An 8,965-nucleotide genomic window follows, 5' to 3' on the forward strand; every position below is an offset into this window, starting at 1 on the left:
AAGCCTAACCCGAGAGGGCCTTATGATTGGTCACCACTCTCGTGACGGTACGTCTCATGAATCGGAGTCAGGTTTCTAGCCAGTATGGTTCAGACACACGTATGTGCAGCTGTGAGAATGAAACAATCCGTGCTGTAACTCGAAGGAAATGAATGCACATTACATGAACAGTGAAATATATCAACGTTTTTTCTCTTCTTTTAAATACTGAACTACCTTAAGGTCGCACCGTCCAAAGTGATCGTTATTCAATACAGATTGTGGAAATTAAAAAGATAAGTGAAGTTAAAGTTTGTTGACGTCAATTGTGTAAAAATCAGGTAGATGAAAAGAGGAAGTGCTTATGCAAAGCATCATGATGCCCTTCAGTACAAAGTCATCAAGTTCAAGTCTAGGGCTGACGCGGCATTCCGGATGCCCCACAAAAATAAAAAAACTACAGAGAGAAAAAAAACAATATTGTTTCAAAGCCTCTACACGTTTCAAGTTTCAAGTTTCATTTATCAGGTATAGCCCTGTGAGCCATTCGGCTATTGAATCGGGTGCAACCGCAACAAACAAAAAAACAAAAACATGAACATGAAAACATCTTAAAGTGACTTTGTGCAAACAGAAAATCCAAGAAAAGACAGCAAAATATTGCAGAAAAAGCACCGTACACCAATACACGTCTTACACCAATCTCCATACCGTTTAAGATACGGATCCATCGCTTTTTTATTCTTCAATCCCCTGACAAGAAGAAATTAAGAGAGTCATGAGAAATCAGTGTGGTATCTATTAAAAAATTAAAACTTGTAATTTTACCAGGTAAGGCCCACTGAGCTACATAGCTCTTTTTCGGAAGCGACCTCAACGAAGTGGCTTATCGTGTGGAAATGTATCGCAGCCAAATACTCCAAACACATGCTTTCTAAATGTGGAGGAATAAACCGGAAGACACGGAGAAAAATACATGCGACCACGGAGAGAACATGCAAACTCCAAATGTACAGGCGTCAGGGTCGGGATAGAACCCACCACGACCATCTGCATACCAGGCGATTTGAGTTAACATCTCGCCACCGCGGTGGGTCACCCGGTATTTCTGCGAGTGACGTCAAGTCACCACTCATGGCATTTGAACTATTACCTGGTCAGCAGATTTCACATTGAGAGGGCCCAACATTGAGATGGTTGGCCAATTTTTACACGCTTTCTATTAACTCACTGTCTGTTGTTGTTGTTGTTGTCACATCATCAAATCTTGTAACTCAATTTGAAACCACTTCCCAATGTGGTATCGACTGCAAACGTGGTATACTTATGTCATACTGATGACAATACTATATTCTATCATTAAAGATAAAACAATTTAAACAAACTTTTTACACGCTTTCTATTAACTCTGTTGTTGTCGTCGTATCCTCAAATCTTGTAACTAAATTTTAACCCACTTCCCAATGTGGTATCGACTGCAAACTTGGTATACTTATGTCATACTGATGACAATACTATATTCTATCATAAAGAAAAAATAAATATTTTTAAACATTCTTTTTTATATGTTATGTTTCGCCTTGGGTCTAATTGTCCACGCTCAACTGACGTTGGCTGTAAATCACCACGGTCCCTTACGTTATGGCAAGCTTCGGGGCCACTTCCTGGAGTCGTTGAGTTATTCCATTACTAGTAGGGTACATTTCATTAAAGCGTGTTTTAAAAAAAGTTTTTTTTTGATATTACTTATTTTTGAGTACCCGGAGAAACCCAAACATAGGAGGGTATAAAACTAAAAGGCAATGCACAGATTGGTTCAGTTCAGGGGCGGTTTCTTCATTAGGGCGATTGGGCGACGCACCACCAATGTCATTCAACCACAGAGTCACGCTAGCCGTCACTGTGCCTCTGGATATAGTCCAATCAGCGTCATGCTACGTTCTGTGGAGTACCGCCTCTTTTTGGGCGATTTCCCTCCAGCTGAGAATCGCCCCGAGTGGTCCCATAGACTTACATTCAAAGATGTTTTTTTTCTAACGGGGGCGCTGCAATGCATTCTCTATGGCTTCCGGGAGGGCTCGCCTTAACGTGCTTACGTCATCATACGTGCTTACGTCATCATACGTAAGCACGTTTCATCCAACAATATAATTTGTCGCCACCTAGTGGAATCTTTAATAAAATAAACTTGAGTGGTTTGTTTTAATAGTGAGTATAGAAACAAACAAGATGTATTGTAAGAGTCACTTTATTTTTCATTAATATTAAAGAAGTGAAGTTGTCTTTACATGCTTAAGCTGTTAATTTATCCATTGCATGGGTGGACCTTATCCTTATCAATCATCCAGACATTTGCCCCCCCTGAGAGATTTTGCAGGAGCCGCCACTGGTTCAGTTGCTTTGTGGTGCCATCCCCTGGCCACCTCCACCGTCCAAGTGTTTAAATGTGACGGTGAAAATGTGCACCATCACTTTTGTCAATCCACAAAAAGTCAGACCCCCCCTCAAATATGACGTCACAAAGCTCTGCCCCCCCCCCCCCCCAAAAAAATAAAACATGCTTCAAATCGCTTTAAACTATTGTCATTGTAGTGCGTATTTAATGTGGCGCTGCACTCTGATGTTGTAGGAGAAAACATTTATTTAAAAGTCAATTTAATTAAGTAGAACGTGTTGTCTATATTTATTTAAAGTCGTGCATTTTGATGCGACGTCACATTTTTCAACCCCCCCCCCCTCCTCGTCACACATCGTCACAAATGTCTGACCCCGCCCCCCCCCCCCAGGTGCGTGACGTCGTTTATGGACGGCCACTAACCGCTCCACTACACAGACGACGTCACGAATCAGTGAAGAGACGCCAACCCCTGGCCTAGACCTACAGGTGGGCAGCAGAGGGGAGTGCAGCAAACGCGGCACGTGCCGTGCTCTACCTCGTCTTCGCCAACCCTGCAATTACTGGAGTGGTGAAGTATGTTCTTGGGTTTTTTCGGTAAAGTCACGTAGGTGAAATTTTTTAATTAAAATTAATAAAAGTAAAATAAAAATCACGACGTTTCGGAGGCAACACAAGCTTCCGTCTTCAGGTGGAACCGTCACAGCACGATAGCTGTATCAAGTGAGAGAAATTCCAAGAAAACAGTCCTTGTATATATACTGGTTGAGGGTGGGAGGAGCCAAGGTAGGCCCTGAATATTATGCTTCAGCCGCACCGAACCTCACAAAAAATAATATTTAGGGCCTACCTTGGCTCCTCCCACCCTCAACCAGTATATACACAAGGACTGTTTTCTTGGAATTTCTCTCACTTGATACAGCTATCATGCTGTGACGGTTCCACCTGAAGACGGAAGCTTGTGTTGCCTCCGAAACGTCGTGATTTTTATTTTATTTTTTATTTTTTACTTTTATTAATTTTAATTTAACATTTTTACCTACGTGACTTTACCGAAAAAACCTAAGAATATGAATCCTTGCAGTCACGAAAGCTTCAATTCTAGAATGGTGAAGTATGGTCAAATAACCCCTGCGACCGACACGGTGTGGCGAGACCCGATGCAGACAAAGGCACTCGTGGGAGACCACTTTCAGGTCACTTCTGTCCGACGATAAATGTTCGGTAACAGAATCAATTGAGCTCATGACTCCTCTTAGGGGCCGTCCATGAATGACGTCACGCACCTGGGTGGGGGGGGGTCAGACATTTGTGACGATGTGTGACGAGGGGGGGGGGGGTGAGAAATGTGACGTCACATCAAAATGAGCAACTTTAAATAAATATAGACAACACGTTCTACTTAATTAATAGACTTTTTAATGTTTTCTCCTACATCAGAGTGCAGCGCCACATTAAAAACGCACTACAATGACAATAGTTTAAAGCGATTTGAAGCATGTTTTATTTTTTGGGGGGGTGGGGGGGCAGAGCTTTGTGATGTCATATTTGAGGGGGGGTCTGACTTATTATGACGCCGTGTGACGAGAGGGGGGGGGTAAAAAATCGTCCAAAATCGCGTGACGTCATTTATGGACGGCCCCTTATCTGCAAAAAAAAGTGCATTTAATAGGACGTGGCAAGTGTCGTGCGAGAGCGTGGTGTTAGCGAGAGCCTATGAACAAGGCAAGGCTGGCATAGGACACGAATGGGTGGTGTGGCCAGCACCACTGTTTAGCAGTGCCGTAGCTTATAGTTTATACGCAATTCAGGCGGAGCCCGTCTCGGGCAAGTGGTTCTTAGAACTTTACTGCATACTCTTAGGTTTTTTCGGTAAAGTCACGTCGGTAAAAAATAAATAATAAAAATAATATAGATAATAATAGAAATAAAATTAGTATCTATATTTTATTTTTATTTTTTACCCACGTGACTTTACCGAAAAAATCTAAGAGTATGAATCCTTTCTGTCACGAAAGCTTCAAATCTAATACTCTTAGTTCTTTCGGTAAAGTCACGTAGGTAAAAAAATGAAATAAAAATTTATAAAAATAAAACAATAAAAATCACGACGTTTCGGAGGCAACACAAGTCTCCGTCATTAGGTGGGACCGTCACAGCCAGATTTGCTGCATCAAGTGAGGGAGGGATTCAAGATGTAAGCTCTTAAGTACCAGTTAAGGGGGGAGGGAGGGGAGGGGCTTATCAGAATGTGGTAGCCAATGAATGGAACGTATCGGGAGGGGGGGGGGGGCTAACAGAGGGACGGGGTACTCGTGTAGGCCTCGGCAAGGTAAGGTAAATTACCTTTATTACCGGGTAAAAGGGTAAAGGTAAAGGGTAAAGGTTTCGACATGCCAAGGGGTAAGGTAAAGAGTAGGGTAAAGGTAGCTCAGAAGAATTACCCGGTAGGGTAAGGGTAGGGCGAATAATTACCCGGTAAATACAGTACCTTGTTTACCGCTAAAAGTTCCGTGGCGCAGTGACGCAGTCCGTGGCCTCCATTTTAAAGTGATGGCGGAGCACATGGAGACGGTCCACATTCTTGAGGTCGAGGTACTAGAGGACGAGGATGCCAGCAACGGCTTTTTTGGGGTTGCTGCGAACAGCAATCGAAAGAGGCAGCGGTATGCGTTCCCGTGGGAGCACACACACGATTGGATGGAGGGTGATCTGCATGCACAGCAAGGGAAGCGGCAGTGCGTGCACTGCCGCAAGTGGTTTTCCACCCACACGAACGCGTCGGGGTGGAAAGCCCACCTCAAGAAACACAACGTGCTCGCCCCAGGCAGCGAGGTCGGGACGTCGGCGTCGGCGAGCCGCCTAATACAGCAAATGCTGAGCCGGCCAGCAATCCCGGATCGCCTCCTGGTAAAGTTTGAGAACGCGGTGGTGGATTTTGTTATCCAAGGTGCAATCTCTTTGCGAGCCGCCGGCAGCGACAAGTTCAAGACCTTGGTCAACACATTGACGCAGAGATACGAGGGCCCATCGACCCGCACCATCATTCGCAGGATTGTCGAGCATCACGCCATCATGCTGCCCATCGTCGGGGCGTTCTTCTCCAACCTGGTCGAACCGCAACCTGAAGGGATTTTGGATGGTCACGGTGCACTGGATCGACAGCAAATCTGGTGCGTCAAAATCCATGCTGCTGACAATCCTCGATGTGCAGTCCGGAAGGGGTGTCGGCAAGCGCATTGGGGCCGCTTTGTTTGAGCACCTCCAAAGCCTCGGGCACAATATCTCGACCAAGCTGCTAGCTGTCACCAGCGACAATGGCTCCGATGCGAACAGTGCTGTCAAGACGTTGTTCGCCCTGGTCAACGTGGACGCCAGATATGAGCAGTTGCGGGCTTGCCACCATATTCGATGTGCGGATCATTCCGTCCAGATCGGTGTCGTCCAAGTTCTAAAACTGATCCAGTCAACAAATGCCGAACTGCGCAAGGCGCTCGTCAATATCAGGTGCAGCAAGGTCGTCCGGCAGTCGTACCACCGCGAGGCCGAGATCGCCAAGCTCGCCAGCAAGCACCAGGACTCGCCGACCAGGTGGCATTCGACGTTTGACATGGGCGACGACGCCATCAAGAAGCGTGTCCCATTGGACATTATTATGGCGCGCTTCCAGGATGTGATCGGTGTCGGTGCTTTATCTGAACTGCAGTGGGCAAACATCGAGGGCGTGACAGCATTCCTGCGAATGCCACGCCAGGTCATGGCCTCGTTGTCGGCGGACCACAATTCAACATTGGATCTCGTGCCGGTGACGATGGAGCACCTCGTTCGTCATTGCGATCACGGTGAAGCCGCCCTTAGAGCGATCAATGAGCCCTTGACTGCAACGGGGATGAAGGCCGGACTGGTGCGGTACCACCACCTACTGGTTCAGGAACCCGCCATTGTGGCATCCTACTTGAATCCACAGCTGCCGAAAACGACAGACCAAGACGAGCTGGCTACACTGAAGGCCATGATCCGCTCTGTCCTGCAGCATCGCTACTCCGACGTGCTCACGATCTTGCCGACGGCAGTTGCTGCCCATATGGAGGAGCGGTCGCTGTTCAGCACCCTGTTCAGCAACGTCGGCAACTCCATAGACGACGGCGATGAAGTCGATCGTTTTCTGAGCATGGACGTCACGACCGCCAGCGCCTTCATTGACGTAATGCAGTGGTGTTTTCTCCGCAAAGAGCTGCTCCCCGCCCACTACAAGATGGCCTGCGACTACTTGGGAGCGCCGGCGACGTCAACTCCCTGTGAACGTGCGAATAGCGGAGCCGGGCGGGAGTTCACATGCCTTCGCCAGTCGCTGTCAACGACGCTCTTCATAAAGTCCATGTGCTTGCGCTCATGGATCACGGCCGGCTGCCTGAAGGTTCCGTCTAACTGGGCTGGAGCGGCGCAGGATCTTATTGCCTGTCGTCCGTCCAAGGATGATGGCAATGACGAACTTGATCAGGTTGTTGATGAGATCGCCATTGACCAAGACGACTGGGACGAGGAGGTTATGGAGGACGGTGTCATCGACAGCCTAAACGCCCGATTTGAGAGTATTTTATATGAATAAAGCATATTCTTGGTTCTTTCGGTAAATTCACGTAGAATGGAAATAATAAAATAATAAAAATAAAATATAATACAATAATTCTCACGACGTTTCGGCCACAACGCAAGCAGCCGTCCTCAGGTGAAGACCAGGTCTCCACTCTACACTCTACATCCTGGCACCAGACAAACTCCAATGTACATCCTGGCACCAGACAAACTCCACTCAACATCCTGGCACCAGACAAACTCCACTCAACATCCTGGCACCTTACAAACTCCACTGTACATCCTGGCACCAGATAAACTCCACTCAACATCCTGGCACCAGACAAACTCCACTATACATCCTGGCACCAGACAAACTCCACTCTACATCCTGGCACCAGACAAACTCCACTATACATCCTGGCACCAGACAAACTCCACTCTACATCCTGGCACCAGACAAACTCCACTCTACATCCTGGCACCAGACAAACTCCACTCTACATCCTGGCACCAGACAAACTCCACTCAACATCCTGGCACCTTACAAACTCCACTGTACATCCTGGCACCAGATAAACTCCACTCTACATCCTGGCACCAGACAAACTCCACTATACATCCTGGCACCAGACAAACTCCACTCTACATCCTGGCACCAGACAAACTCCACTCTACATCCTGGCACCAGACAAACTCCACTCTACATCCTGGCACCAGACAAACTCCACTCTACATCCTGGCACTAGACAAACTCCACCCTACATCCTGGCACCAGACAAACTCCACTCTACATCCTGGCACCAGAAAAACTCCACTCTACATCCTGGCACCAGACAAACTCCACACTACATCCTGGCACCAGACAAACTGCACACTACATCCTGGCACCAGACAAACTCCACTCAACATCCTGGCACCAGACAAACTCCACTCTACATCCTGGCACCAGACAAACTCCACTCAACATTCTGGCACCAGACAAACTCCACTCAACATCCTGGCACCAGACAAACTCCACTCAACATCCTGGCACCAGACAAACTCCATTCAATATCCTGGCACCAGACAAACTCCACTCTACATCCGGGCACCAGACAAACTCCACTCTACATCCTGGCACCAGACAAACTCCACTCTACATCCTGGCACCAGACAAACTCCACTCAACATCCTTCCACCAGACAACCTCCACTCTACATCCTGGCACCCGACAAACGCTATACCACAGAGCTCATGGCATTTCTGACCAACACCACCTGGCCAGTGAATTGAGACATGTACATCGGGCCCTCAGGATGAACGGATACTCTGAACGCACCATCCGCCAAGCTGTTTCTCCCACCATACAGAAACAGCCACTTGAAACTCTGATCAAAACTGTCACGTTACCATACATAGCAGGCGTGACCAAAAAGATCTCCAAAATTCTAAACAAACATAAGATCCAAGTCCGATTCAGTACAGTACATAACATCCGTGATCTAATTCCATCTGTGAAGGATGTCATCTCTGACTTGCAATACCCTGGAGTCTATAAACTGAGTTGCAGCTGTGGTGACTTACATTGGGGAAACGAAACGTCATGTCTCTGATCGTGTCCTCGAGCACAAGTCAGATTTGAAACACGGCAAAATTGAGTCTTCCGCCGTTGCCGATCATTGCTACAACGCGGTGGCTTCTCAGGAGATTGTTTTCTCCGAGACTAAGGTGCTCTGCAAACCCTCTGGCTACCATCAAAGGTTTGTACACGGAGCCATTTAGATATACAAACACAGACATAATTTCAACCGTGATGATGGGTACAAACTTAGTAATCATTGGAAAGATGTTATCAACCATGCAAAAAATATTTAATTACACATTTTGGACGATCTTATCTGACAGGCACTATTTTACTTTACCGAGTGTTTACATCCCTAACGTTTAACAGTACTCTCTTTGTCAGCCAACACTGGTATAAACATAGGCATTTTCGTTCCTATTCTATTATGTACATCCACAGTGACTTGCGCA

Source organism: Lampetra planeri, chromosome 39, assembly GCF_965212315.1.
Source record: "Lampetra planeri chromosome 39, kcLamPlan1.2.h2, whole genome shotgun sequence".
Taxonomy (NCBI): domain Eukaryota; kingdom Metazoa; phylum Chordata; class Hyperoartia; order Petromyzontiformes; family Petromyzontidae; genus Lampetra; species Lampetra planeri.